The sequence below is a fragment of the Lissotriton helveticus genome, chromosome 1_1, assembly GCF_964261635.1.
Source record: "Lissotriton helveticus chromosome 1_1, aLisHel1.1, whole genome shotgun sequence".
NCBI lineage: Eukaryota > Metazoa > Chordata > Amphibia > Caudata > Salamandridae > Lissotriton > Lissotriton helveticus.
The window spans coordinates 129,686,006-129,703,403 of NC_136057.1; the positions used below are offsets into that span (position 1 = coordinate 129,686,006).

The following is a 17,398-nucleotide window of genomic DNA, read 5'->3' on the forward strand; positions in this document are numbered from 1 at the left end:
TCTAGAAAATGAAGTTTATAATTTGGGTAATTATTCTTCGAATTTTATGGTCCTGAATGTTCAGTCTGATTCTACTCCAGACTTACCTGCTATGTCAGTACTACCAGTCAAAGGCGAATTATGTGTCAGAAATAATGGTTCCGTACATGTAGGACATAGTGATTGTACTACTATTGTCAAGTATAGTGACAGTGGGAAATCTATTTTCAAAGCTTCACGTCATTCTTATTTTGTTTGTGGTCAGACCGCATATGTTCGTCTGCCCCTCGATTGGGAGGGAACTTGTTACATTGCCTTCCTACTGCCACCAGTTTTCCTAGCCCCACCTGACTATCATAGGAACTCCCACCTAGTACATACTAGACACAAGAGAGACCTCCCGATTGTCGATTATACTGAAACTGCTCTAGAACAATACATAGATATCAATAAAGGTGTCTTTCCCTACTTAGGTACTGTCGTGAATAGTAAATTGATACGTAGATTGACCAGAACACTTGAAGCAGTAGTGATTGAGACTACCTCTGCTCTAGGTAACTTAACCGAAGAGCAATCTTTTATGAGAATTGTCGTGCTCCAGAATCGTCTCGTCCTTGACGTCATACTGGCCGATAGGGGCGGGGCATGTAGAGTCATCGGATCTAGTTGCTGCATTTTCATTCCTAATAACGCGCCGTCCGTTTATTCAGCTATAACCAGACTGCATAAAATTGCCCATCTGTTACACCAAAATCCAGGCACCTGGACATGGTCCGGTTGGTTCTGGAGTGTAATTTCTGCCTGGGGATGGAAAGTGTTGTCCTTTCTAGGTATTGCAGTAGCCATCACATTCAGTTGCTGCCTCTGTATACAATGTGGCCCTGCGATTTGCGGCATTTGTGCTACCTCTTGTATTCCTAGTCCCAAGTCCCGTCCTAAATCCCGTTCCAAGACAATTCGAGACGAGCAAATGATACTTTATGAGATGATAGATGGTATCATGAATATTGATGTTTCCTGATGGAAACGTAGTGACAAGGAGGGAATGTGGAAAAGTAAATTTTGCCATGTTCTGTGTCCCTACGTGTTCCCCATCCTATGTTGTATGTGCATGATTAATATGCATATGTATTCTCCGTGATCGATTAAAGACGCAATTACAGTTGTGTCCATCTCTAGTATGCCAGTTTCCAGTTCTCGTGAAAGCTACGAGTATTAGGCCTATGTAAAGTTACGTTGCCACGTTTTCTCAGTGTGCACGTTATTTCATTGTAAAGTCCCCGTTTCTAGGCCTCAAAAGGGCCCGGACACCAGATTCAGCTCCTATCTCCTGAGCCCTCGCTGAGGAGCGATACAGCCCCCACCTGTATCCCTGACCCTTCACTTACTTCCTGTCTCACAGTGCCCGGCTCGGCCTGGCTCTGCCTGCCAGTCTGCCAAGAGTATGTTATGATTCTAGTTATCAGTCCAGCTCTCCTTCTCTGCATTCCTAAGCTACTGAATCGCATCAATAGTTTCAGTCATCGTCTAGCCTTTACGTCTCCATGTAAGAGAAATACTGTATTTATGGTCATTTAATATTCCTCAACACGCACTACATGTAGAATAATGCATGCACCAGTCTTAGTGTCTGTTAGCCTTTGCCCTGATAACTTTTGGATTCTATCAACATGTTCTCTAAACATCAGATACTAGATAGTGTTTAGGTACATGTCGCCCTGACTCTCCAGACTTCAGTCTCTGCTCCTAGCGCAGAAGTCATAGCCCCCAGCTTCTCCTAGTAACACGTCATTGTCAGTTTGCGCGCACCACTAGGTTAGAGGTTCCAGCTCCTTAGGTAGCCCCCTCCATGTTTCCGCCCCATTTTATGACATATTCTGTTATGTTTACATCACTTGTCTATGTTCACGCCTCTTGTTACACCTACTTTCACCCTTATCTTTCGCGACTGCTATTGACCACACCCACTGCTCCGCCTATTGTATGTACTGTAATGCAATTGTTTTAGTATATATACTTGTGCACTGTTATTAAATGTTACGCCGATTCCGATCCTGCCCCCGGCAGCGCTGCCATCCTAGTCCTGTGCAGGTTGTCCTGTTCCTGTCCTTTATGCTGTATTAAAACCTGCAAACTCCTACTACCTCGAATCTTGACTCTTATTTATTGAGCTATCTGTTATTACTATATCCAGTCAAAAATAGATCCGGTATTATTTATTTATATACCACAACACAATACTTCATATATTAGCGACGCGCGGAAATATGGAAAAATGTACAAGGGTTCAATATCGCATTGTGAGAGTACTGAGGATCTGTTAATTGTATGTTCAAAAAGCCATTGAAGCAGGTGATAACACAGAGAAACTGTAACTTCTTCAAACACTCCACACATTGCATGCGAGCAGCACACCACAGCACAAACACAACCTGCCCTGCTCTTCACAGCACAAACACAACCTGTGTAGCACTTTACAGCACAAACACAAACTCTGTAGTGTTTAAGGATTACTCTATGTATAGGATTTTATACTGGAATGGTGTGTTTCCAGTACGAATCCTCTGCTAAGACAGCACACACTCCTCTGCCCTATGGTGTAAAGGTGTTGTGTAGCACTAGGTAAATGTAAATGTAGTTGAGCTTATATAGCGCACAGCTACCTGCAGTGGGTTTCCCGGCGCTTGCTTAGGGAACCCGTCCTGGTATTCCCCTGTGAGATAGCAGGGTATCCACAAGGTGAAAGTCAGGCATCCCGCCGCGAGGGGCCGTTGTGGAGATTAAGCAAGCTATTGCCCAGAGTCGCAGAGTGTGAACCCGTGAGTCGAGGAGGCACCGGGGCGAGAATTATCGAGTCCGTGGAATTTTTTAGCCCAAGACCCGCCGAGGCGGGGAATTGAACCCTGGTCCAGGACCGATCTCAGCTTCTGGGTCTGCCGCCTCTAACCCCTGAGCCACACTTCTCCACTAGACTGTGTACTAGTGCAGGGGTAGTGAGCAGCAGCATGCTGTATTTCATAAATCTGGCTCAGCGCTCCTTTCTCCTCCTCGCACATCACAGCGCTGAACCTAACTGCTGCACTGAGTTGCACTAAAAAATAATAAATCTGCTCCGTAGTTTGCATGCATGGTCTGCCCATCCTTAACCCTCACATTCTCTTGTGCATGCGTGGTCTGCCCAGCCTCAACCCTCACATTCTCTTATGCATGCTTAGTCTGCCCAGCTTCAACCCTCACATTCTCTCGTGCATGTGTGGTCTGCCCAGCCTCAACCCTCACATTCTCTTGTGCATGCGTGGTCTGCCCAGCCTCAACCCTCACATTCTCTTATGCATGCTTAGTCTGCCCAGATTCAACCCTCACATTCTCTTGTGCATGCTTGGTATGCCCAGCCTTAACCCTCACCTTCTCTCGTGCATGCTTGGTATGCCCAGCCTTAAACCTCACATTCTCTTGTGCATGGGTGGTCTGCCCAGCCTCAACCCTCACATTCTCTTATGCATGCTTAGTCTGCCCAGCTTCAACCCTCACATTCTCTCGTGCATGTGTGGTCTGCCCAGCCTCAACCCTCACATTCTCTTGTGCATGCATGGTATGCCCAGCCTTAACCCTCACATTCTCTCGTGCATGCTTGGTATGCCCAGCCTTAAACCTCACATTCTCTTGTGCATGCGTGGTCTGCCCAGCCTCAACCTCCACATTTTCATGTGCATGCTTGTTGTGCCCAGACTTAACCCTCACAGTCTCTTGTGCATGCTTGGTCTGCCTAGTCTTAACCCTCACATTCTCCGGCAGCTGGTGGCAATTACAGTGAAATAAGTGAGTTTCATCACTCTCTCCGTACTTCACCTCACTGCCCCGCTTAACCTATCTCTACTTCTCTATGTACCTCCACCCTCTTTTACCTCTGATGTCTTTACCTCAGATTCATCTACCTCACCTCTCATTCAATATACCTCACTCTGTTCCATCTTTCTATATTGCTCTCTCACACCCTTGCCTCTCTTCAGTCTCTGTACCTACATCTAAATCTGTCACTCTTAACCCTGCTCTCTTACACAACTCTCTCTACCTCATCCTATCTGACCTCATCCCTATCTCTGTACCACACTTATTTTGTTTCTCTATAACATCCCTGTATCTCTCCTCCTTCCATTTCACTTCTCACACAAACTCATCTGTAGCTTTACCTCACCTCCATCCTCTCTCACGTCTGTTTACCTAAACCCTCTCACCTTCTCATTCATACCTTTCTGAGCCTCACCATTCTCTTCTCCTTTGAAGCTCATTTCTCTCTACCTCACCTCTCTCTGCCCCACCAACCCCTCTCTCACTACATACATTTTAGATTTAACTCATTATTAGTTTACTGCCTAATCTCTCCATTTCCCTTTCTCACCCTCTACCTCTGTTCCCTTTGCTTCACCTCTCTAAATATATTACTTGTTTCTGGTTACCTCAATTGCTCTACCTCAACCATTAACTATTCTCTCTTTCTTTCTGTCTCACTCACTCTTTCACTAAAACACACATCATTCTCTGGACCTCCTTCTCCATTTCACCTTACCCCCTCCATCTCAACTATCTCTCTCAAACTTTATCTGTCCGGATCGCTCTACCTAACTGTCTCTTCCTCTTTAATGTTCCCAAAACTCGATATGTCCATAATAACATCACCTCTCTTTCTCTAGTTCATCTGTTTTCAAATTCCTCTTTCTACACTTCACCCCTCTCCACTCTCGTTACCTGAAATGTTGTGCTCTACCTCTTCTCACTTTGCACACTCTATCGTGCATTGTCCACTTCTTGCTGCTTTCACCTCTCTCTAATTCACCATTTATATACATTACCTCTCTCTCTCTTCACCTCCCCCCTTGGAAAACTGTCCTCTTCTGCCTCTCTACATTACCTTCTCCATAAACTCTAGCTGTTTCTCTACCTCTCCTTAACATCTTCCTCTACCACTCTTCATCTTTCCATCCAGCTACCTCACATTTATCTATATTCTTTTCCTCATTACCTCACATATCTTTCTACATCATTTCCGTCTCTCCCTTCCACCTCATGTCTCTCGCTCTACTCTTCTCTTTCAGTCTCAGTGCATATCCTGTATCCTGATCGGTCCCATTATCTTCAGGAGGGTCACAGGTGCCTGCCTATCTGGGGAGGTTTATACATATATAGAAGTGAAGACGGACAAGGCAGGGGAAGAGAAATAAAGGGGAGTTATTAGATGGGACTGTGAAAATCCTCCGAGCAGTGCTTTGATTTTTCGTTGCTGTAGCAGGAATGCAATGGTGAAAGGGGCTATATTTATGGTAACACATTTTCAGCAACTAAAGCTACAATTTCAAGTGTTATATGCAAATGTCTTTCTATTGCAATATTATGCACTAGTCCACTAAACATAGCAGCCCCCTCCCCTCCCCCAGTCCTCCTCCCCTCCCCCTCTGCCCCAGCCCCTCCTCCCCCCCCCTCTGCCCCAGCATCCATCCCCCCTCCTCTCCGCCCCAGCCCCCATCCCCCCCTGCCTCCTCATATGTGCCCCAGCCCCACTACTCTCTGCCCCAGCCCCCCTCCCCCTCCTCTCTACCCCTCCTCTCCCCCCTCTCCCGCCCCAGCCCCCTCTCTCCCCCCCCCACCTCTCTCTCCCCCCTACCCCCTGACCACCCCCTCCTCTCTGGGTCCTCCTCAGACTCACCCTCTCTCTTCCCTCGAAGCTCCAAACTCAGTGTAGGTGAATGTAAACGCGTTCACTTCCGAGTCACCGGCGGCAGCGACAGCAGCAGATGCCAATAAGCTCTTCTCAGGGCTGTATGTAGAATGGAGTCCTCTGGGTCATTGGTGGCAGAGTCAGCACAAGCAGCGGAGGCTGCGGAGCTCTTCTCTTCCTGTGAGAGTGAATAGGCTCCGGGTCAGTTGTGGCAAAGTCAGCACCAGCAGTGAGTCCTGCCAGGCCCAGCCTTCACTGACTCAAAAGCAAACCTTTTTAAATGTATCTTTGTATTAAATGTTTAAACATTTCACCAAAGACAAGAAAAAGAACAAGAGAAACTAAAGAGTGTAAGTTCCATTTATAAATGTAAATATAAGGAGTGACAGCCAAAATTGTAAGAAAGGGATCTAACTTTCCATCCCACTCAATAAACCTGTCAGTTTCCGAAGTTAGCCTTAGCATTCAGTATCAGGCTGGTAGTTTTCTTCTTTAGGGGAAGGTGTGGCGCAGCAGCCAGAGCAGCGGACTCCAGAGCACAGGGCTCCGGGGGCAGGTGTGGCACAGCCGCCAGAGCAGCTGACTCCGGAGCACAGGGCTCCGGGGACAGGTGTGGCGCACAGGCCAGAGCAGCTGACTCTGGAGCTCAGGGCTCTGGGGACAGGTGTGGCGCAGCGGCCAGAGCAGTTGACTCCGGCGCACAGGGCTCACTGCTCGAGTCCCAGCACTGGCCGCAGATCAGCATCATGTGACTCTGGGCAACAGCTCACGTCATCTCCCCGACGGCCCCAGCACCTGGATACCCTTAGGGGTGATAAGTCACACTTTACAAATCTGCAATTTAGGGACATGCTTGAGGAAAAGAGGAGTGTGCTGAATTATTTCATTCTTAGGTGCTTTTATTTAATCTTAAGGGAAACAGCTTCTGTATTTAATGTTACTGGAGTTTCTTTTTCTTAGGCTGTTGTACGTTATAGGGAGTGGGTGCTGATGACTTCTTCCACTTATCTTCTGTAGATCAGAGCGTCTGCCTTTCTGTATTTAAAGTAGGTGAAAGATGTTCTTTGTTGATTCTGTTTTTCACTTTCGTTTTGAATTTAGGTGCAAGAGTTTTCATGATGTTCCGCCAGGGAGGAGGCATTTTCAAGTATCAGCCGTGCCAAGTGCCACGTATCAGGGGTTAGTGTAACACATTGTAGTGCATCTCACCACATTCCTTTACTAAAGTACATTTGTCATACCTTTTTAGGTCGAGCCTGCGTAGGCTGTGCATGCGCAGTCTCGCTGGCGAGATCTAATGATTTAGAGGGGCTTTGAGTATCAGGTTTTAAGCCCCGACTCTCTTTCCCATTGGCTCGCGTCACCGTTTATGCTAAACGGTGGCCAGCCATTGGGAAAGAGCACTTTGTTACATAGACTTTTCTGTTTTTCAGACGGCCCACTTGGACGGGCTCATCCTGTTTCCAGCTGAAGTACAAGCTTTCTTATCTTTATGGGGCTATGTGTTTGGCGCCAAAAGATAAGAAAGCTGACAAACAGAAAAGTCTGCACACCCCTTGCTTGTAGCAGCCTCTTCTGACCCGGAGACACTCCAGCTGGCTCACCGCCCCCAGTGTGGGAGGTAGCCACGGGTTCGTCATTGTTCGAAGACGGGGACGCATTGTAATGGGGTAAACTGCTTTTGGGGTAAACTGGTTTTGTGTGGCACTAGGTACTGTGTACTTGTGCAGGGGTAGTGAGCAGCAGCGTGCTGTATTTCATAAATCTGGCTCAGCGCTCCTTTCTTCTCCTCGCACATCACAGCGCTGAACCTAACTGCTGCACTGCGGTGCACTAAAAAATAATAAATCTGCTCCGTAGTTTGCATGCATGGCCTGCCCAGCCTTAACCCTCCCATTCTCTTGTGCATGCACGGTCTGCTCAGAATCAACCCTCACATTCTCTTATGCATGCCTAGTCTGCCCAGCTTCAATCCTCACATTCTCTCGTGCATGCTTGGTATACCCAGCCTTAAACCTCACATTCTCTTGTGCATGCGTGGTCTGCCCAGCCTTAAAACTCACATTCTCTTGTACATGCGTGGTCTGCCCAGCCTCAATCTCCACATTTTCTTGTGCATGCTTGTTGTGCCCAGACTTAACCCGCACAGTCTCTTGTGCATGCTTGGTATGCCCAGCCTTAACCCTCACAGTCTCTTGTGCATGCTTGGTATGCCCAGCCTTAACCCTCACATTCTCTTGTGCATGCGTGGTCTGCCTAGTCTTAACCCTCACATTCTCCGGCAGCTGGTGGCAATTACAGTGAAATAAGTGAGTTTCATCACTCTCTCCGCCCACATCACGTGAGATACGAGACGCGAGAGAACGAGCTGCAAGGAGCGAGGAGGCGAGCGAGGAGGCGAGCGAGGAGGCGAGCGGCGAGCAGGAAGCGGCAAGAGGCAGCGGCAGCGGCAATCGGAGCCGCAGAGCCGTATTAGAGCTGCTCGGCACGGGCGCCGTCAGTGCAGGTGCCGTCAGCAGCGGAGAGAACTCGGGAAAACCCGGGCCCCCAGACTGCGCCGCCGGACCTCCGAGAACCACCAAAACCAGTCAAATAACGGCCGCGAAATTACACTAGGGGCTCCGGTCGTCCCCAGACGGTGCAAGCGGGTGCGGGCTAAAAGCGGGCAGGAGGCTCGAGCGGAAACGGCAGGTGGAAAAGCACACCATGACAACAGACCACAATTGAGCTCAGACAGAAGGCAGAAGGCGGTAGAACAGTGCTGCCGCAAACTGTTAGACTGTTAATCCTCTGCCCCTGATTCTCCCTCTGCCCCAGCCGCTTTGCCCCACACAATGACACATGATAGAAGGCCCATACCACCTCTCTTTCCATTAACTTCAGTAACAGCAAGGAGGTGAGGGCAGGCGGCAACGACGGACGTGAGCGCGACTGCCGATAGAGGCGGTCGCTAAGTAAGAGCCGGGGGGCAAGACCTGGGCAGACGTGACTAGGTCCACCTCCGCCGGCAGGATTCCCCCGTGTGCTCCGCTCACAGCCCCACAGCCTTACAGCCTCACCCATATCCATATCAACATCCCATCCAGCGACCCACACAGCTTTGATTTGAGTAGTGCAGCGCAGGAATAAGAGCGGCATCCATCACTGCCACAGCATTAAACATCAGACGGCGTAATAGAGCTAAGACAGCACCAAGTACCAACTGGCGTAGACCCATTATGCGGACAAGGAACGCCGGTCTGACACAACCTCTCTCTAACTACCGTCCCCACAAAGCAGCGAGACGCCAAAAGGCCAAGATGTTGTACTCCGTAGACAGCATAAGACATGACTCGACTCCATATGACAGGTCTACAGTAGAAAGAGCTAACTCTTCATCAGTTACTGGACACACAAGTATAAATGGGGTCACTGGTACTTTAGGAACACCACGATACAACAACGACACGGACACCAGAGCTGGCAACAAGAAAAAGCCAAATGCAAACGATGACAGCCTCATCTCTTGCAATAGTAAAAGCACCAATGGAGACAATGATATTAGGAAATACTTGCAACAACAACCGAACCAAAGCAACCTTCCAGCTTATGGAGAATCAATCGACACATCCCCTGCAGTCTCCAAGCCGGCCATTCACTGTTCTAACGTCAACAACGTCACCAAAACTGCAGACAGTGCCGAAAAGACCTCACACAACCACAACTCTGTACCAGTAGCCCATCTTTTCCCAAACATCCTGATTATTAAAGGCAATATGAAACAATTTGAAGAATCCGCAAAGGAGCACAACCCAATTGGAGCTAATGACATAGGAGCTCACACTCTGGTACTTGAAAGCTCACCTGACGTACCATCAGAAAAACAATTAAACACTACTGCCCCTGGGGGTAGAGAACTAAATAAACAACTCAACACTAAAATAGAAACCCCTGCCCACTCCAAAACTACTGGGGCTTACCCGGGTAATCCTATAACCTCAACAACCCCGCAGACGCCCATCAACCTGGGGGTAGAAGACGCAGAGGCGAGACCCCAAGGAAACAAACACTCGGTTCCCGGGTCGGAGGAAAGCATAACAACCTTGAATGCCCATTTGCCAGGCTGGGAATCCACTCTGGCCTCACAAAGGATAGAAAACTACCTTGCGGTAATTAACGAGGCCTTGATATCAATGGGAAATGCGGCACTAATGCATGCAGACAAATTAGACATCCAAGTAAATATCTTGCAGTCAATAGCAAGCTCTATCTCTGGAGTGGACTTAAAATTGGAACACCTAAATTCCTTAATACGCAGAGCGCAGGCGGACACAGAAATAACGATGAAAACTATGGACTGCGGATGCTCCCCGATACTGCAATCCCTGGAAAAACTTCCGGAAATAATGAACACCTTAGTTATGGATCTTAAGCAAGAGGTGAACAGGAGGAAAAAATCAAACTCACAGAATAATTCGCCTCCAAACCAATGCTCAAAGACTCAAAGACTGCCTGTGTGAGAAGTTGGCCTGATAGGTGATGTTTCCAATTCTGGAACCACCGATTATCAGACCAAACAATCCCTTATGGTGTCTGGTTGTAAGTCAACCTTATTAGACAAGCTATCCTAGGGGTAGCATGGACTAAGCAGCCTAAAGGCTTAACTTAAGAGGTCGTGTTAAGCGAGCTGTTTTACCACATACAATCCTGTAATATCAAATGAAAGGACACCACACAAGTATATATAATAAAAATATATGTATTTATTACTAAAAACAATCCCCCAGTATTCTTTATGAATAAAGGGGCACAAGCGTTAAATCAAAAGCACAGTTTAAACATAAAAAGTTGCACAATTATGGATGAGGGCGGGTGGCCACTCAAACCATATACTAAACAAGTGGTATAAGAGATGCCACTCGAGCAGTGGTTAGGCCTAGGGCCTAGGGAATCGCTGGGAGCAGTCGGGACAAGCAATGGTGAAGTCGGGAACGGCCCTCGGGATTCGGGAGCAGTGCGGAAAGCGCACGCATGCACCAATGTTAACCAATGGTGCGTAAAAGTTGTAAAGTTAGAGTTTAAGGACACTTCCGCTGAACCTAGAGGAACAAAACTTAAGACACAGACCCTAGAGATGTGTACCAGTGTGGGAACACCGGCGGAGCAAAGTTACCTCACCCACAGGAAGCGGGTGCACAGGGTCGAAGTTGAGTCGGGTTTCGTCACGCAGGCTCTTGGTGCTTGAAGCTGAAAGGGCTGCAGTCGGGGTGAAAGTGAAGTGTCCGGTAGAGTCCAAGGGTGGACTCAAGTCGAAGCGTACCTGAAAGTAGAGGGGACAGAGTCTGGGTCACTCAGCAGTGACCAGGGTGGAACCAGGACGGAACCAGGCAATGTCGGGCGCAATCAGGTGGTCGTCGAGGAGCTTCTCTACGCTGTCACGTGGGCTCTGGGGCATCTGGGACGTCCAGGAGCAGGTCACGATCTGTCCCACGCAGGCTCTCGCCGTCGGCGCTGTCGGCTTCAAGATTGGAGCAAACAACACTTGGCAAAAGCAATCCACGCGGAACCGGGAGATTGTTTCTCACTCGAACCAGGAAGGTCAGAGTGGGGGCTCCTGTTCAGGGGAGCTGGTGTAGATCTGGAGCAACCAGATTCACAAGTCGTATTTGTAGTTTCGTCGGCACAGGGACCTCTAGCCGGCTGGCAAGTGACCGGGCCAACGCGTTGAGCCAAATGGAGCAGAAGGGCCCCACGCAGCACTCGTCGAGTGTGGAGGGCTGAACTTCGTTGCAAGAGTGGCTCAGGGTGGGGGCTTCTCAAACCCCGGTGCACAGCTTCGAGGGTCACTCGTGGGCTGCACGGTCAGCGTCTCGTGGTCAATTCAAGATGGCGTGCCCCACGCTTCCGGTCGCCTCCACGGGTCTCAGCTCTGCAGGGACTGTGGATCGGGCTGTTGGAAGGCAGGCAAGCTTGATCTCGTCGATCTCTGTCGCTCGAGTTCCGGCGGGAACTGCAACAAAGTAGACGTTGAGGGCTGGATGGTGCCTGTTTGCACAGGGTGGTCACTCCTTGACCACAAGGGAGATTCTTCGGGCTTCCACGTTGAGTAGGAGGTCCAAGGGTCAAGAGTTTCGTTTCTTATGTTTCGTCAGGAAATCTGAAGTGCATTGGCACTGCTCCCACTCTTATTCGAATCTGGGGGGGCGTGATTACCTGCTAGGTCCCCCCCTATGGGTGGGACCCAGGAAGTGGGTGGATACACCCCCTTCCTTTGATCCAGGCCACCCTGGCACGAGGGCTGGAGTGCCCCAGAACCGGTTTGGCCGGATTATGCAAGGGGCAGCCTTGTGCGCCCCAAGCAGTGTCTGGTTTCTTTCAAACCTCCCTGCTACAATCCACTATCTCCTGTCTGGAGGGTGGTGACACCCTCCTGCGACAGGAAACCCTTTGTCCAGGCCCTATTTGGCTGAGTTTCGGTCAGCTGCAGGGGTCCAGACTCTTGTCTGTGGCAGAGGCATCCATTTTGTGGATCTAAGGTCCTTTTAGAAATTAACCGCATTTAAGTAAAGTAACATGTCTTACCCCTCTAGAGGGGTGGAATGCTATCCCCGTCGCCAGAAATGGTGAGGGGATAGTATTACAAATCGTATGACACCTTACACGACATGTTTTGATAAAGCCAAACCAAAGTTGCTATATAACCACGAGGATTATAAGGCACTTAAGAGTATATGGTATGGCATTATCCTGAAACAGCTTAGGGAGTTGTTCCCAACGGCTGCAGACAGGTTCAGCTCATGCTAGAGCTCCATCTCACATTAAACCACGCACTCTGCCTCCAGGATTGATGAGGCCTTCCATAGGAGTGGCTCACAGGTTTATATGTGTCCAGATATAGGTTTAGATATAGGTATACTATATCTAAGTAAGGGGTGGTTACACCACCTTACCCCAGCTGAGTGATCAGCCAGTTGTGTCAATTTAAGAACCAGCCAGGGGTGGTAAAAGATATGCTGCAGCCCCTGGTAGGCCTTGGTGGCCCCTATGCCCTGGGCACCTATAGTGCATTATACAGGGGCTGACAAGGAGTCCATTTCCAATTGTGGTATGTACCTAGGGTACATGGAATCCATTTTACAGAGAGAGCAGATGGCCTGGGGCCCTGATTAGCAGGGAACCAGGTCAACTAAGTCAAAAAACCAGCTAAACACAGGCAAAAAATCTGGGGTAACCATAGTCAGGTAGCCACCTTCCTACACAACCCCCCCCCCCAAACGAAAGGAGATAAGGCTATCCTTGGCCAGGTAAGCCTATATTGCCTGAGTGGCCATATAAGGAAGTACCTGCACTAGCATGGGTACCCCCTGTCTCATGGTCCACTAAGCAGTCCCTCACCCTTGGGGTATTAGAGGGTCTCCACCATTGGGAATCACTACCTTGGGTGTGTTTATGCAAAGTTAAAGGCTGGTTTGGATATGGAGTATTGAAGTGAGGCTCTACTAATTTAGGGCTTAGCTTCCTCCAATTATCTTCCACCATGCGTGCCTTTCTTTCTTTAACTGAGTTGCACTGTGCTCTCAGGGTCAACCTCTGGCTACCTAAAGCTGGAGGCTGGGTCCCTCTGTTTGGCTTGCTGGAGGGACAGTTCAGGTTTGGGCCCTTTGGGTCCCAGGTTTGGCTGTGCCCAACAGAATCCATCTGTGGGAGGTCCCTAACTGTTTTTAAGGGGGCTCCTTCAGGAGTTTTTAAAGTTTTCACCTTACTAGGGCTACTAGTTTTGGTGCACCTAATCTTTTGATGGGGGCGCTTTATTTGACAGGGGGCCCTCTGGGTCTCACTGTCCTTCTTGTCCTCTGCAGCCCTGGGCTGGCTAAGGCAAGGGAGAGAGGGGCAGGTTACCTGCTCCAGACTGGGTCCCACCTGAGAAGGGTCCACTGACATCAGAGGTTCTGTCAGGCTAGGCCCAACCACCTCTGGGGCAGTTCCTTCCTCAGGGGTAAGATCAGTTCCCTGAGGAGGCTGATCCTGTCCTAAAGTCTGGTGAGGGGGAGATTTCTCTTCCTCCTCCATGCTCTCAGTTTGTGTGGAGTTATCCATCATTTCAGGCTTCACAACACACATATCAGTTTGAGTTTGGGCTGTGGCCATCACAGCCCCGCCAACCTTTTCAGGAGGAGACTCAGTTTGGGTTTCTGCTGTTATCATAACAGCTTTGCTATTCTGTTCAGGAAGAGCTTTTGCTAAAGAGGGGGCAGAGAGTTTCTCAGCCCTACCAACCTTTTCAGGAAGGACATCTTGAATTGGGGCTGTAGCCATTACAGCCCCACTAACCTTTCCATTGGAATTTACCATTCTAGAATGGGTTTCCTGTTCAACCTCAGCCCAGGCTGAGATCTCCAAATCATTACCAAGTAGGCAGTCTACAGGCAAGTTTGATGACACTGCCACTCTCTTTGGGCCAATGACACCTCCCCAGCTGAGACTTACTACTGCCATGGGATGATTTGTTTTGACGCCATCAATGTTTGTTACCTGGTATGTGGCACCTGGTAAAAGTTGCTTAGAGGGGACTATACAGTCAGCCACCATGGTGATGCTAGCCCCTGTGTCTCTAAAAGCTTCAACTTTCAAACCATTGATTTTGGGTTCTTGTCTATATTTGCTCAAAGTATTTGGGCAATCAGAGAAGTTGGCAAACCCCCTGCCAGTCTCATAAACAAGATCATTTGGGGATGGGGACCTGGATAGGCCAGGGTCCTCCTGGGCTCCAAAAGTAAACCCACCCAGATTCCTGGGTGTGCTCCCACTTCCTGGGGGATTACTGCTGACAGTAACAGGAGGTGTTGGAGCTGGCTTTGGAGGTATATTCTCTTTATTGTTATTCTTGGGACAACAGTTGTCTGTTTTGTAATGCCCAACCTGTTTACAGGCATAACAATAAGGCTTTTTCTCAGTTGAAGAAGTGTCTGGGAAACCACCCCCATTCTTGGAGTTTTGGGGCCCTGGGGAAGTCTTTTCTTTATTTTTATCCCCACCCTTATCTTGAGGCTTGGTAGACTCCTTCTTCTGGTTACTGTCCTGATTCTCAGGCCTAATCCTGGTTCTGACCCATTTGTCTGCCTTCTTTCCCAATTCTTGGGGAGAGGTCAGATCAGAGTCCACCAGGTGCTGGTGTAAGAGCTGGTTCTGACAATTACTTAGGATCTGCTCCCTCATAATCAAATTATACAATCCTGTAAAGTCATGTACTTTGCTGCCATGTAGCCAACCCTCCAGAGCCTTAGTTGCACAATCAACAAAATCAGTCCAGTCCTGAGTCTGTGTCTTCTGGGTGTCTCTGAACTTCAACCTGTACTGTTCAGTGGTTAAGCCAAACCCATCTATCAGAACACTCTTCAGGACTTTGTAATTGTTTGCATCCTCATGTCTGACAGTGAGGAGCTTATCTCTCCCTTTCTCTGAAAAGGAGTACCATAAGATTGCTGCCCACTGTTCCTCAGGAACCTGCTGTACCATGCAGGCTCTCTCAAGAGCAGTTATCCACTTGTGGATGTCATCCCCTTCCTTGTAGGGGGGCACAATCTTTGTCAGGTGTCTACTATCATAGGACCTGGGTTTCTCTTTAGGAATATTGCTGCCACCAGTGGCATCTAAGCCACACAATTTCTGCTCTCTTGCCAAGGCAAGTCTAGCTTGAGCCAAGGCTACCTCCTCCCTCTCTATTTGGAGTTTGACAGCCCTCATTCTGGCCCTATGCTCAGTCTTCTGAGAGGCAGTCATACCTCTCTCAGATTCTCTTGAGGCACTAGAAATATGAGAGTCCCCTGAGGGAGATCTCACTCTTCTGTTGCCTGGGAGAATGTTATAGGTTCTGGGGAGGTGCTGGCCCTCTCCATTCCCTAGTAGGTCTAAGTTGGCCTGGTTAAGCCTGGCAACTTGGACCTGGCTACCCCTCTGATCCTGGTCTTCTGTGTCCTCAACATCTGAGTCCTCATCCCCCTCTTCTCCTTCTTCTCCTTCTTCCTCCTGAGGGGTACCAGTTACAGGTGGGTTCTCTCCATCTCCTGACTCTAGGGGAATTCCATTCGCCCTTTCTAAGTCATCCTGTTCTAGAATGGCTATCAGGATAGGACAGGTGGGACTTCTGCCCCTTTTTAACCCTCTTGATACGCACAAGGCAATCAAGTCCTTTCGGGTTAGTTTGTCATAGCTGGAAGTTGCCTGGGTAAGGTCAACTGTCACAGGAGTAGACCCTGAGGCTTTTCCTGTGTCAGACATGACTACTAGTGAGGTGTAAGTGGTGCACTTACCTACACTAAGTGTTTTCCTACTGTACCTTGATAGTGAGTTGTAGTCAGGGTGTGCTAATCCCTTTAATCTACAACTACTAAGTTCAGTAGGACTTAATATGCTAAGCTTTTGATTTATATGTACCTAGAGGTACTTGATGTGATCTTTCAATTTGATATAAAGATTGCAATGGTAAAACAACAGCAAGCTCAAATCCGCACCGCTGCTCACCAATGTGAGAAGTTGGCCTGATAGGTGATGTTTCCAATTCTGGAACCACCGATTATCAGACCAAACAATCCCTTATGGTGTCTGGTTGTAAGTCAACCTTATTAGACAAGCTATCCTAGGGGTAGCATGGACTAAGCAGCCTAAAGGCTTAACTTAAGAGGTCGTGTTAAGCGAGCTGTTTTACCACATACAATCCTGTAATATCAAATGAAAGGACACCACACAAGTATATATTATAGAAATATATGTATTTATTACTAAAAACAATCCCCCAGTATTCTTTATGAATAAAGGGGCACAAGCGTTAAATCAAAAGCACAGTTTAAACATACAAAGTTGCACAATTATGGATGAGGGCGGGTGGCCACTCAAACCATATACTAAACAAGTGGTATAAGAGATGCCACTCGAGCAGTGGTTAGGCCTAGGGCCTAGGGAATCGCTGGGAGCAGTCGGGACAAGCAATGCTGAAGTCGGGAACGGCCCTCGGGATTCGGGAGCAATGAGGAAAGCGCACGCATGCACCAATGTTAACCAATGGTGCGTAAAAGTTGTAAAGTTAGAGTTTAAGGACACTTCCGCTGAACCTAGAGGAACAAAACTTAAGACACAGACCCTAGAGATGTGTACCAGTGTGGGAACACCGGCGGAGCAAAGTTACCTCACCCACAGGAAGCGGGTGCACAGGGTCGAAGTTGAGTCGGGTTTCGTCACGCAGGCTCTTGGTGCTTGAAGCTGAAAGGGCTGCAGGCGGGGTGAAAGTGAAGTGTCCGGTAGAGTCCAAGGGTGGACTCAAGTCGAAGAGTACCTGAAAGCAGAGGGGACAGAGTCTGGGTCACTCAGCAGTGACCAGGGTGGAACCAGGACGGAACCAGGCAATGTCGGGCGCAATCAGGTGGTCGTCGAGGAGCTTCTCTCCGCTGTCACGTGGGCTCTGGGGCATCTGCGACGTCCAGGAGCAGGTCACGATCTGTCCCACGCAGGCTCTCGCCGTCGGCGCTGTCGGCTTCAAGATTGGAGCAAACAACACTTGGCAAAAGCAATCCACGCGGAACCGGGAGATTGCTTCTCACTCGAACCAGGAAGGTCAGAGTGGGGGCTCCTGTTCAGGGGAGCTGGTGTAGATCTGGAGCAACCAGATTCACAAGTCGTATTTGTAGTTTCGTCGGCACAGGGACCACTAGCCGGCTGGCAAGTGACCGGGCC

General features: G+C 48.9%; 1 protein-coding gene across 1 annotated transcript in view; it reads right to left on the minus strand.

Annotated features, from left to right (window-relative positions):
- Nucleotides 1–17,398, minus strand: part of LOC144759902 (uncharacterized) — a 197,229-nt gene that overhangs the window by 158,748 nt on the left and 21,083 nt on the right. The window contains exon 2 of the mRNA XM_078646507.1: nucleotides 5,681–5,870. The gene's annotated coding sequence lies outside the window, so the exon portion shown is untranslated. The remainder of the gene's footprint in view (nucleotides 1–5,680; nucleotides 5,871–17,398) is intronic.